This window comes from Arctopsyche grandis, unplaced genomic scaffold (assembly GCF_051622035.1).
Source record: "Arctopsyche grandis isolate Sample6627 unplaced genomic scaffold, ASM5162203v2 HiC_scaffold_15, whole genome shotgun sequence".
Lineage (NCBI taxonomy): Eukaryota > Metazoa > Arthropoda > Insecta > Trichoptera > Hydropsychidae > Arctopsyche > Arctopsyche grandis.
The window spans coordinates 46,663-61,760 of record NW_027518423.1 but is presented as its reverse complement, the minus strand read 5'-3'; the positions used below and the strand labels follow the sequence as shown (position 1 = coordinate 61,760).

The 15,098-nt window shown below is 32.1% G+C and overlaps 1 long non-coding RNA gene across 1 annotated transcript in view; it reads right to left on the bottom strand.

Annotated features, from left to right (window-relative positions):
• LOC143921866 (uncharacterized) overlaps positions 1 to 15,098 on the bottom strand; it is a 30,194-nt gene that overhangs the window by 9,031 nt on the left and 6,065 nt on the right. Inside the window, exon 3 of the long non-coding RNA XR_013261516.1 lies at positions 8,373 to 8,443. This is a non-coding gene — a long non-coding RNA (uncharacterized LOC143921866). The remainder of the gene's footprint in view (positions 1 to 8,372; positions 8,444 to 15,098) is intronic.

The window sequence follows — 15,098 nt, the reverse complement described above, 5'->3', positions numbered from 1 at the left end:
GTCCGAAAACAAAATATAAAAAAGTAATAATGGTTGATAAAACGCTCCATATTTATAATAAATCGGATATCGAGTCAATTTGACTCGATATTCGATTGAATACTCGGTGAATACTCGATACTCGATTGAATATTTGGTGAGTGAATCGAATTTGGAATCAGGTGTGGTCAACCGGGTTTAAATTGTTTTTATTATTTTCCGAATATAATAATAATGTTATTCAGTTCCTCAATTGCGTCCAACATCAATTAGACCTATGTAAGTATCATCACCACTTGCGACCTAAAATGGTCCTCTCATATTTATCAAATTGTCAACAAATGTTATTCATATTCTGTATGTTATAAAGCGTGTATTCAATTTTCTGAACGTAACTATTTTATCAAAAATATATAAAACTTTCATCAGACCTGATTGTGAAGGAATTTGAATTAGTTTTTAAAAATCAGGCCAATTTTTTCCTTGGGCCGGATGAAAATTGAGGGATTGGATCAATTTTTTCAATCGAAAGATTGGGGGAAAATTGGATCAATTTTTTCCATGGACCGGTAGGTTGGTGACCACTGCATTAGGGTATTTCTTAGGGTATTATTTAAAAGGTTTTTATGCATATTTTTTTCCACCATGAAACAATCTTTACTCTTGAGTTTTGTGGTTTTTAATTAATAAGGAACTTATTTCTCTATTATTTTATTATGAGTATCTATGTAGCTATATATTTGTATACTTGTAGTAGCGAGAATATCTGAAATTCGAATACATATAATAAATCTTTCGATCTCAGAAACAATCGTACGACTCCAATCGAATAATTTTGAGATAACATCTGTAACATTAATTTGTATCAAGTTCAATACTTACCTACATATCTATACATATGTAAAGACTAATATATGTATAGATATGCACTTATAACTATTTATGTACATATGTATGTTAGTGGAATCCGAAGCTGAAGAATGATGCATGGAGCTTAATAATGATAATTGATGTCATCCACGAAATGTAAGTGAGAGTGATCGGCTTCGCCTGGGTTAGTATTTTTTTTTACTTTCAACACCTATGAATAATTAAAAATTTCTTGTGATATACTTACTGTGTTCGTGTAGTTCTTAATATGCTCAACATTCGCCCAAATGTTGTTTGATCAAGTAGTACTCAAAAAAGTAGCTTCTAATATATTTAATCAAAATTTTACCAAAAATATAATTGCTTTTTTGATTGGAATATCCACCCCTGAGTTTCTACTCGATTTTAATTAATTATTTATCTATAAGAATCTGTAAAATATTTGCTACCACAAATTGCCTTAATTTTTTACGTTTAACATTATTTTGATAATTATTACGACACCAATAAACAAATTTTGACCTCTTTTTTATCATCATTGAAACTTATATATTTTTATTTTTTCTATTTAATTTTATGATATATTTCTTCCCACTGAATACACTGTTCGACAAATGACGACTTTTTATTTGGTTCAGAGACGAGATATAACTTTTCTTATAGATCTATGCCCAGTAAATACGAATCTGGTAATAAAAAGTGTTGATTGGCTCGAGATTCGGAGATACATACATACATATATGTATGTGTTTTTTAAATCGCGCGATTTTTCTTTATCTTGGTGCTGTTCGGTCGATTTCTCAAAATCTGTTAATTTCCTTTTCAAAATGAATATCAGAATCTATAGTCGAGTATTTTATCTTTCATTTGTAGTACTTTTCAGTTTTCAAATCTCTCTAAGTAGTCGTCCATTTTAAATCAAAAGTCAAAATTACGTATTTTCACTTGGGATTTTTTCCCACTGTTAATACTATATTATATTGATTATTTTCTATTGAAACATGTTTATTAGGATAGTGTTCTGGCCAAATTATTTTTTGTTTTCGTTTAAAAGGTTAATTGGATGTGTGCTGAATTTTAAATCTGTAAATTTACGAGCAAAAAATTCGTATTAGTAGAGCACGGATTTGTGCACGGATTAGAGCACGGATTTGTGCACGGATTAGAGCACGGAGTTGTGCAAACGGCCACACATTGCGACACCAAGCTTATAAGGTAAAATAAAATCCATAATATATTTTTTTGTAATTAATTTATTACCCACATATCCAAAATCTCACAGTGAAAATGCATACGCATACATCCATAGATACATTAAATATATTAAAATCTTATTATCTATTTTATTTCTACATGTTTACCATATGTGCCATGATAAGTTGCCACAAAGCGACACCTATGGCCAAACCTTATACATACATATGTAAGTACTAAGTAATTCTAAACGCATAACAATATAAGGGCAAAGTTGTACTTAACAAATTCTACAATATATGTATGTAGGTAAGCATATTTAACAACCAAAAAATTCGATAGCTACGAATTTGCAGGAAACAGAGGATATCGATTTTTATCGGACACAAAATATTAAATTAAATGAAAATGGAAAATTGTATGTACATAAGTCTGTAAGTCATATTTCTCAATTCCGGCCGGGAATTGAACCCATGACCTCTCTATTGGTTACCAACACTATGGTTAACTTACAAACATACTCCAGACAATACAATTTATCATCAGCATTTCACATTTGTATTAAACATATAGGAAAAATATTAACAAACTGTATAGCAGTACATTGGTATTCACTGATTAAAATAAATTTACTTATGTAAAGAAGCACGAAGATTAAATTAATAAAATTAATTGGTGACATTATTTTTATGAAAATCAATGTGAGCAAAATACTAAAACAAATGCGTACAATTATATATATGTACCTACGTATGGAAAGTTACATGTTTTTATTAAATTTTTGATAAATCGAATAGACAGCGAACCGCGCAAAATTTTTACAACCAAATTTTAGTGCATCTTTAAAAACTAATTCAATTATATAGGACCAAAAGGCTCAACTTCTGATATAACAGATTGGTGATATATCATGCAATATTATTATACATATGTATATGTATATCATGCAATACATGTTGGAAAATGAGAATTCTGCAATCGAGAAATGCATTAATTGATCACATTTGATGTAACCGAAACGGCAACATTCGCAAATATGGCGATATATCTACTTTTCAACTAAAAAGAAGACAGGGAGACGTGTGCACATATACTCGTTACACTTTGCCCATTTTCAAGAGGAGAACAAGACAACGTCGACTTCATAACTCTGGAAAACTCCAGTATCCAGAGCAATTGGTATGTCGTGATATCACCTGCATCGGATGTTTATTAAGTCATGAAAACAGATGATGTCGAAACAACTCGCAGTATTGTTTTACACGAATGAGGACGACACGTATCCATTAAACTGAGAAGGAGAGTACGTTTCAAGTATAAAGATTGAAAATTGTCCGTTTTGTGGACGATTTATTCAATTTTGATTCATCTTGTAATGAAAAACTCGAAGAAATGTAAACAGCTAACGTTTCTCTGGCTTGTTTCAATAATGGATCACTTTGAAATATTTGGAATCTATGGAATTTCACAGATCACGATTTGATCAAGCGTGTACGCATATTTCAACAAGAGGGGAGACAGAGACACGTGTGCACGTAAACCCGTTACACTTTGCTCCATTTTTAAGGACATTGCATATCCAATCGTATCAAAAGAGAAAAAGAAAGTGACCTTTAAGAATTGGCTGATTGCCCTTGTAGTAAATATCACAACAATAGGGCTACAGAATCTACTTTTAGCAGAAGAGATTCATTGTTATGTCGATAATTGTCCGATTTGAACGTTCGACGATGACGTTTGTTTTCGTCAGATTATTTTTGTAGTTGCATACGTATAATTCAACTACAACGTTTCGATTACTTGATTGGACTTGTCTATCTATGTATCGATTTGGACTTTTCTATCATCAAAAAGTCGAAATTTAATTACATAAATGGTGTACAAATACTGTCTTAAGTGAGCTTGAAGCCCAGACAGCTTCTTCGTTATGGAGGCTATATAGAGCGAAGCTTCCATCGACTAGATTCAAATATGTATTGAATCTATTGTAAACGTAAATAATATTCATGTGATAACATTATGCATAGCCTCTTTGCATAGCCTCTTTGAAATGGAGGCACTCCTCGTCTTGGATATGTTTTTAGATAAACACACACTCCTAAGGGAATCTTCGCATAGAAAATTATCCACAACAAAACTGTGAAAAGCATTTCATGTGTAAAATCATTTACTCAAAAACCTATACTCGAGAAATATAAAAAATTGCATGCCGGGATAAAAGCACATAAATGTGAAATTTGTCTAAAATCATCTACTCGAATTATTTTTGTAGTTGCATAAGTATAATTCAACTAAAACGCTTCGTTTACTTGATTGGACTTGTCTTTCTATGTATCGATTTTGACTTATCTATCATCGAAAAGTCGAAATTTAATTACAAAAATGGTGTACAAATACTGTCCCAAGTAAGCTTGAATAAAAAATTGCATGTTAAGATAAAAGCATACAAATGTGATCGGCCAGAGGTGCCGATCTTAGTGCTTTCATGTTGTGTATTTTATCAAATCACATACATACATGTACACCCCATATTATTCATTTTATTACTAGCATCAAAACGAAAGACGCACTAAATTAATAGTAAATTGCATGTCACATTATAATTAAATGAGAACGACTATAAAGTTTCTAGAGGAGAACAAGACAACGTCGACTTGATAACTCTGGACAACTCCAGTATCCAGAGCAATTGGTATGTCGTGATATCACCTGCATCAGATGTTTATAAGTCATGAAAACAGATGATGTCGAAACAACTCGCAGTATTGTTTACACGAATGAGGACGACACGTATCCATTAAACTGAGAACGAGAGTACGTTTCAAGTTTAAAGATTGAAAATTGTCCGTTTTGTGGACGATTTATTCAATTTTGATTCATCTTGTAATGAAAAACCCGAAGAAATGTAAACAGCTAACGTTTCTCTGGCTTGTTTCAATAATGGATCACTTTGAAATATTTGGAATCTATGGAATTTCACAGATCACGATTTGATCAAGCTTGTACGCATATTTCAACAAGAGAGGAGACAGAGACACGTGTGCACGTAAACCCGTTACACTTTGCTCCATTTTTAAGGACATTGCGTATCCAATCGTAACAAAAGAGAAAAAGAAAGTGACCTTTAAGGATTGGCTGATTGCCCTTGTAGTAAATATCACAACAATAGGGCTACAGAATCTACTTTTAGCAGAAGAGATTCATTGTTATGTCGATAATTGTCCGATTTGAACGTTCGACGATGACGTTTGTTTTCGTCAGATTATTTTTGTAGTTGCATACGTATAATTCAACTACAACGTTTCGATTACTTGATTGGACTTGTCTATCTATGTATCGATTTGGACTTTTCTATCATCAAAAAGTCGAAATTTAATTACATAAATGGTGTACAAATACTGTCTTAAGTGAGCTTGAAGCCCAGACAGCTTCTTCGTTATGGAGGCTATATAGAGCGAAGCTTCCATCGACTAGATTCAAATATGTATTGAATCTATTGTAAACGTAAATAATATTCATGTGATAACATTATGCATAGCCTCTTTGCATAGCCTCTTTGAAATGGAGGCACTCCTCGTCTTGGATATGTTTTTAGATAAACACACACTCCTAAGGGAATCTTCGCATAGAAAATTATCCACAACAAAACTGTGAAAAGCATTTCATGTGTAAAATCATTTACTCAAAAACCTATACTCGAGAAATATAAAAAATTGCATGCCGGGATAAAAGCACATAAATGTGAAATTTGTCTAAAATCATCTACTCGAATTATTTTTGTAGTTGCATAAGTATAATTCAACTAAAACGCTTCGTTTACTTGATTGGACTTGTCTTTCTATGTATCGATTTTGACTTATCTATCATCGAAAAGTCGAAATTTAATTACAAAAATGGTGTACAAATACTGTCCCAAGTAAGCTTGAATAAAAAATTGCATGTTAAGTTAAAAGCATACAAATGTGATCGGCCAGAGGTGCCGATCTTAGTGCTTTCATGTAATGTATTTTATCAAATCACATACATACATGTACACCCCATATTATTAATTTTATTACTAACATCAAAACGAAAGACGCACTAAATAAATAGTAAATCGCACATCACATTATAATACAGTGAGAACGACTAGAATGTTTCGAGAGCAGAATATGACTACGTCAGCTTTAAGTCTAGACACCTCCAATATCGAGAGCAATTATGATATCGTGACATCACCTTAGTATGTACATTCGATGGTGATAACGATAAGTCATGATAACGCCGGATGCCGATATTACTCGCAGTATTGTTTTATACGATTAAGAAAAAATACTATATACATTAACCGATTGAGAATTGAGTGTAAACCGGACATTTGACCATACATATTTTGATTAATTTCATACAATGACAGACAGTGTCTTTCAGAATTTGAAAGTTTACTCACAATTAACCACCAATGTTTAAAAATTAACGCAATCTTTTCGTAGAACGAAGTGATTCTAAATCGAGATTGTATTCTGTATCCGAAGCTGCAGCTCCAAAGACAAAGAAGAGTTTGAGAGCAACAAGATCGAATTTGTGATTGAAACTTTTTTCTATATTATACATAATAAGTATGTAGATACATATGTTTATATTTACATAGATTAAAGTAAAATATATTATGCAATTCTTACATACATTCAGGATTTCTGTGACCTTACTCTTTATGTATACACTAAACTATTGTCATTAAACTTTACATAGCATGTAAACTGATGATGAACTCGTTATTGAGAATATATGTATGGGTATAGAATATATGGATGCACAAAGGCATTTTTTTCTATCCTTAATATTTTGTAGATTTACATACAGACATACAGACAGCGAAAATATGTATTTACACATCTAAGACAACTTGGTGACTTTCATAATTTGAAACTGCATAAGTATATACACACATGTTTTAACACATGATACTTCTTGACTGTCATCGAATATTAGTTAAAACTACGTTTTTTTACAATGTTACAGCATACACACATACATATGTACATATATTCATTCATTGTAATAATGAGTAATGGAAAGAGATCATTCGTTGAAGTTTCTGCAATAGAAACTGTCCGTACATGTACGGTCAACACATGGTAATTGGATTATTAGTCACATTGCGGTGGTCACAAAGACAATTTTTGCCATTAAAATCGCGAATACACAATATTTGGCACTCAAGTTCTCGTTAGTATTATAGTTATCGTTAGTATGATGGACTTTTCGGCTGCCAGATGTTGCGTTTTAGAGATTTTAGTGTCTTTGTGACCAGTAATCACCGAACCGGTAAACACATATGTAGTGTTATGAGACATTTTAGCTAAATTTCTGGTTGACAAAATTGAATCGACTCGCACACATGTAGAAATCATCCGATAACAATGAGGCATTCGAAAAATCACGATTAAAGAAATGACGAGAAATCTTGACTTCCTTTTAAATGCGCTCGTTTTGTATTATGCAACATTTGATCTGCTTTTTGAAGATGCGAAGAGTCTTAATTCTTCTAAACACGACAAGCTGCTTTCCATATTTAAAAAAATATTTACTGTTATTGATTGACTCGGATACTGTATATAAAAAAAAAACAAGTATACATGTAATACATATATTTATAGTCAGTCTTAGTTTTTTTAAGGGGGTATTCTAGTTTAGAAATTTGAAAAAATCGATTTTTTTTTCTTTGATATTTTCAGAGCTTAAACCTTTAAGAATATGTTTAAGCGGATTTTTAAAATCCAAATTATTTTCGGAGATATCGCTGCTTCAGTGACGTGGCATCTAACCGGCGCGTAACCTTACCCGAAACTTTAAACGCGTTTTTCTCGAAAGTACTTTTTTCGAGACGGTTGACATGGTATCTCAAGTTTTACTTGAAATTTGGTGTGAGGCTTCTCTATACATTACTCTATCGCACGAACTAGAACCATAACAAAATTAAAATTTTTACTATTTTTAAAAAATTCAGAAAAGTCAAAAAAACTGGTAAAAAATGGTCTTTTCATTTCAAACAGCCATTATTTTGCGAAAAAAATTATTTCGATTGCAGCATTTGTCTGGATTAAGAATTCATTTTTTTTTTATATCAGATAACTATGAACGTTGGAATCGTGTAAACCAGGGCGCGCCATTTTTTTGACGCGCCCTTTTGACGCGCCACTTCATCAGCCTGTAACTTTTTGAATTTTGAATTTTTTTTTATGTACTCTTCAAACATTTATAAATAAAATACCTACAATTCATGCCTCTAGACTCTTAGAATAACCCCTTAAAGTTCATTTTAATTTTATGCTGAATGTAGAACTTACTTTATTCAACTGAGTGCAAGGTCGAGGCTCATTTGCAGGACTCGGTTGCAGCGCTCATCCACTCCAAAGTTCTAAAAAATGCAAGAAAAAAAAACAGTGAGAGTTGCTTTCGGAAAATATTACAAGAGCCGGAAAATATTACTTGTATTGATAGTTAAACAAAGTCATATGAACCAGAGTTAGCTCAAAATCAGACGCAAACAAATTCGGCGATTAATAAATTTAAAAAGATCGCCCAATAGTCAACTATTGCAGTGAAATTGGATTGTTTATCATAAGCCCACCGGTGCGCGCTCCTTCGTATTTAGGCTATGGCTAGAAATTAATTTTGGTTTCTTCACAGCGAATAAGAATTCAAAGTTGCCACTTTTTCCTGAAACTCCTATTCAAATCGCGACACGCTCGCAACTAATATTTGTAATTTGTGATTATCTGTACTTTAATTATAAAAAATCCGAGAATTTTATGAAATATATAGGCAAGCCAAACTGTCATACATATTATACATATGTATATACATATAATATATTGACGAATTGAGACTAGAGCTTCTAATTTCTCGACTAATTGCTCAAGTGGGCGAAGGGGGGGCGCGAGGGGGGACGCGACAATTGGTGCAAGTCCAAAATGTTCAACGACAAAATGTACCCGAAAATTAGTGCACTGACAAAATGTACCCGCGACAAAATGTACCCGCGACAAAATGTACCCGCGACAAAATGTACCCGCGACAAAATGTACCCGCGACAAAATGTACCCGCGACAAAATGTACCCGCGACAAAATGTAAACGGAAAAAATGTAACGGTGGTATATATATATATACCACCAGCAGCATAAAACGGAACGCTTGTGAATTTTGCGACATACGTGTTTGTTCTAATCATCACTTCGTTATTTGTAAATTTATCTTAGTTATTTCTTCTGTATATTGGTAAAAAAACGTAATTCTCTTTAACTATGTACAAAATACAGTTATCTTGTATGTATGCAAAATAAAACAGACTAAGGTACAAAAAACCCGTAATATACCTGCTAAGGGTTCGCCTTTGTTCATTGTGCGTCAAATGCTTTCAAACATTGAAAAGATCATGCTCAGCTGAGACCTTTTGCTGTATGATTGTTCTAAGGGTAATTATGGGTTTAATAGTTTTTATTTTATAAAATTGATGGATTTAATATTTAATTTTGAATTTTTAAATTAACAATATCGATTCTTCAGAAATTGGTCGCTGCAGGGATATTTCCGCCGAAAAAAAACTTTAATTGCTGCGTATTTGAAAGCGAAGAAGGTGTCCATGCGAAAAATTGCCAGAACAGAGTGTTTCGGTAAACACAGTTTCGATAATAACTCCGGAGTTTAGTTCTTGTACTAACTTCTCGGTTTTGGCTTGGAGACCTTGAAGGGCTTTCAAGAACTTCCACAGGTTTGGAAATTGGGCTCTAATTGTATAGCCAACTTTCATATGGAAGCCTTCCACTTCGTTGTCCGTTTTTCCATAATTATGTAATATTCGGTCTCGAACATTCCATATGTCTATGGAAGCTACACGAGGTTCACGTCTGACATATGGCCAAATGCGCAAGTAACGGGTTGCTTTTTCCATCTGTCCCAAAGTACCTACAGAAAAATCCAGGAATTGGGATTATCTGAATTTTACGATAATCAGGAAAATGCAATTAAATTTAAAATGGTATTGGCATTAGCATTTGTTCCTCCAGAAAATGTAGTCGAAAGCTGGGAGGAACTCCTCCAAATTCTCAACCCATGGCTATTGGCACAAGAACGAGAAATCCAACAGAAGGTCGATGATTTCCTCATGTATTTTGAGGTTAATTACATTGGGAAAATTATTTTACCAACCCTAACTACATAAAAAATGTTAAGATTCCTAGAAAAAGATTTGGTCGAAGCATATGCGCTTCAATACTTCGAAGACAATAGGTTCTTTTGAGCTGAAAAATAAAATTCGATTTACAATCATTTTATTTTAACCATGCATTTTTTTTCTCAACGGGTGAATTTGATTAGCAAAAAGTTGAATTTGATTTACAAAGGAGTGAATACGTAATAAATAATAAATGTAATTATTTAAAAATTCATCATTATCAGTATATAATAAAAATAAGATACTAGACATTTCCATGTTTTAATATTCATATAAATTATTGATATATTAATTATCTATTAACATATGTACAGTCCATCCTAAAATGCCAATGTAACACAAAACCGGACTACGGAATGACCTTAAAAACAAAATTAATTATGGTTGAAAACTATAATACATTGCTTGAAAGATAGTCTTCTTGATAAATATTGTGGTTCTAGCTTATTTGCCATAATTTTAAAGCCTATAAAATAATTTTTCGTAAACTGGTCAAGTGCGGTTTGCATATTGCAAGATAAGGTTTTTTCTATGTATATTCATTGAAGCTCAGGGTGCTGTTAGTGCTAAATTAAAAAGAACCAGGTCGGTGTTTAATTTTTACGACCCCCCCCCTCGGTTTTTTTTTACTAAAAAAAATTCGGGTGTGACCAACCGATGACTTTTTCTTTGTATTTGAGGAATATAAGAAGGTAACAAAACAAAATTCGATATTGAACTGATGACTATGATAGCGATACAAATTGAGCGCAAATGTATGGAAACTTGCACAAAACAAAAAAAGTTCTACTTCCGGTTGTCAGATTTTGTTCAGATTTTGTTTTATTACTAAAAATCACTATCAGTATTATACTCATTAAATATCAAGAAAATAAAAATAATTTTAAGGGTCAAAATAAAATAATGAAATATTGTTTTAAAAAAAAATACTACTTCCGGTTTACAAATTCTGACCAAAGCCCTACCAGCTCTAAGTTAGTACATAAAGGATAGAAATATAAATTTTCAGCTTAATACGTTCAGGGGTGTGGACAGAGTAGTGGGCACAACATTTTCAACCTTTCTAAGAGAAATAAACCCACTTCCGGTTTATAAAATTTAATAATTTTTTTTTCTTTTCATCACATTGCTACAAGAATTATACTTGAATTTTTTGTGACGAAAACACATGTTTAAGGGGTCGAAAAAAATAGTGGAAGAAAAATCGTACAAAAGTAAACTGCCACTTCCGGTTGACAGATACTTACTAAATTTTATATATAACTTGGTATTGTTAACTTGATAACCTTATTAGAACTTTATAATACCAGAGTAATTATAAATTAATTACATACATATATGTATATTTTTCTATAATAAATGTGATCGAGCTTATCAACTGTGAATAGCTAAAAATTATTATTCCATTGCTACAAACCGACGTTGAAGAGGACATTGAAGAGATTTCGAACCCACCATTTGCCTATTGTCCTAGGGTTTTACGCAAAGAAAAAAATGCATTCAATAGCCTCTAACATGAGGGTAGTAAAATTTTATAACCCATTTGTCTTTTTACATATTTTCGTCCATTTGTGTAGACAATTCATCTGTCAATCATAGAACTAATTTCAAAATATATTATTGTTTTGCCATCTCTATTCAACGCGCGTGATTTTTTTTACATTTACATTTTAATTGTCTTTTACATGTCAAAATTAAATTTTGTATGCAACCCTTACGCATAATAGTTAGTTGTAAATGATGCAATATTAATGTGAAACATAAAGGAGGTATGTAAAAATAATTTTAGCTGTAAATTTCTAATGTCTGCCTTTTTTACATACCTCCTTTTTTCTACAATACAATGTCCGATTAAAAAAATTGGTTTTTTGCTAAACACTAAGTAAAATCTCTCCATCGTTAATCCGAATAGTCGTAATTCGAGACTTGACTGTAAAATAATACATTAAATTTATCTAAACTAATATTTGATATTCTTGCCTTATAATTGTATAATGAAATATTAAGTTTAAAAAAAACTTTCATTATACATATAGCTTGCGAATGTACACTAGAAGACTTATTTGCAGAAGAAATAAAATAATTGCATTTTAAACAAAATTTTGGAAAAAATTATGTGAATTTGATTTAGAGACGCCGTAAAGGTCACATTCAATGTTAAAACTCGAAGTACACGTGACCGCTGGCTGGGAACTGTTTTATCAAAATAAAACGTGGCGTTCAACGTTTATTTATTTATATATTATCTTAGCTATAAAGCTAATTTTAAAAATACATCTTAATTACTTAACTCTAAATAACACTAAAATTTATAATTATCTTATATGTACTGTCCCTCACAGAGGTCTTCGCACCTCTGTGAGGGTGTTAAACTAATTCAATGACATACGCTTTAAAAGTAATTTTTTCAATTAAAATAAGTAAACATTGGATACGGTTTAGAACCCCTCACATTTAAACTAATTCATTGACATCTGCTATACGCATAAAAACTTTTTTTTTCAATTTAAATAAGAAAAAATTGGATACGGTTGAGAACCCCTGTCATTCATACTAATTTAATAACGCCCGCGATGTGTACGATAAAAAGTAAATTATTCATTTGAAATAAAGTAAATTTTGGAGTCGGTTGAGAAGCCCTGCCATATAAACTAATGCAATGTAATCTGCAGTTCATACGCTTAGAAAGTTTTTTTTTTTTCAATTTAAATACGTAAATATTGGATACGGTTGAGAACCCCTGTCATTTATACTAATTTAATAACGCCCGCGATGTGTACGATAAAAAGTAAATTATTCATTTGAAATAAAGAAAATTTTGGAGACGGTTGAGAAGCCCTGCCATATGAACTAATGCAATGTAATCTGCAGTTCATACGCTCAGAAAGTTTTTTTTTTCAATTTATATACGTAAATATTGGATACGGTTGAGAACCCCTCTCATTTATACTAATTTAATAACGCCCGCGATGTGTACGATAAAAAGTAAATTATTCATTTGAAATAAAGAAAATTTTGGAGACGGTTGAGAAGCCCTGCCATATAAACTAATGCAATGTAATCTGCAGTTCATACGCTCAGAAAGTTTTTTTTTTCAATTTAAATACGTAAATATTGGATACGGTTGAGAACCCCTGTCATTTATACTAATTTAATAACGCCCGCGATGTGTACGATAAAAAGTAAATTATTCATTTGAAATAAAGTAAATTTTGGAGACGGTTGAGAAGCCCTGCCATATAAACTAATGCAATGTAATCTGGAGTTCATACGCTCGGAAAGTTTTTTTTTTCAATTTAAATACGTAAATATTGGATACGGTTGAGAACCCCTGTCATTTATACTAATTTAATAACGCCCGCGATGTGTACGATAAAAAGTAAATTATTCATTTGAAATAAAGAAAATTTTGGAGACGGTTGAGAAGCCCTGCCATATAAACTAATGCAATGTAATCTGCAGTTCATACGCTCGGAAAGTTTTTTTTTTCAATTTAAATACGTAAATATTGGATACGGTTGGGAACCCCTGTCATTTATACTAATTCAATGACATCTTAAAATGATATTCAATGAGTCACAATGACATTCGCTTAAAATGTAATTGTTCAATTTAAATAAGTATATGTTGGTACGGTTGAGAACACCTTTAATTTATAATAATTTAATAACATCCGCGATCTATACGATAAAAAGTACCATATACATCGATAAATATAATACAATAAAAAGTTACTTTTGCCATTAAAATAGGATAATTTAGGATTTTTGAACATTTTGAACATTTTTGAACATTTTGTCGCGGGTACATTTTGTCGCGGGTACATTTTGTCGCGGGTACATTTTGTCGCGGGTACATTTTGTCAGTGCACTAATTTTCGGGTACATTTTGTCGTTGAACATTTTGGACTTGCACCAATTGTCGTGTAACCGTTGGGAGTGCAGTACGGACCAAGCTTCTATACACATTTCTTGTTGCGTTCGTGTGCGGCGCCGCGCGCTCGACACGCTCCTCACTTTTCGTCATTTCTTCTGCACCTTTTGTCTTTCTTTCTACACCTCTTACACTTTCTATCTTTCTACACTTCCTTCTACACGTCACTCTAAGTATTGTATTTAAGATGGTATAAAAATCAAGAGATGCTGAGCCAATGTTTTCAAGAACTCAAATATTCTTCCGAAAATACTGATAAATACTTTTTATATATACACAAGCAAAACTAACTGTATAATGTGTCTGCAGTCTGCACTCGGAACTATCCTTCCTAGTAACAGTCAAAGAGAAGTTTGATAAAGAAATATATGTAGATTTACACCGTTCTGACGAACGACCCTCGGACCGAATTTTACCGAAAACGGTCCGAAGGGTCGTTTTTTTATAGATCACTATCAAGCAAGGATAAATACTACCATACAATTTCAACGACGAACGGTCGAATGTATCGTTTTCAAAGGACTATACCACAAACGCGATATTTTTTCTATATGTTTTGAACTATCTAAAAAAAAAACCCAAGTCCCACATTCACCGCTGTATGATTTCGCCCTTACTTGAAGAGTGTCAAAAATTTTAACTAGCAACGTAAAAATATCAACAAACACTATTGAATTCAAATTTAGCAGCTATTGCATTTATACAAATAATCATTTGAAATATCATAAATTGAGGTAATATATAAAAGAAATTTCATTCAAGTCACTATTACATAAAAAAAAATTTGAAACCCGTTGTTCCAAAATTGGGGTGACACCACTGCATACAGATAACATATCATCGATGGTTAAACAAAAATAAATTATTAATTGCAAAGTTGTCAACAGAATGTTACGTGTTGGCAT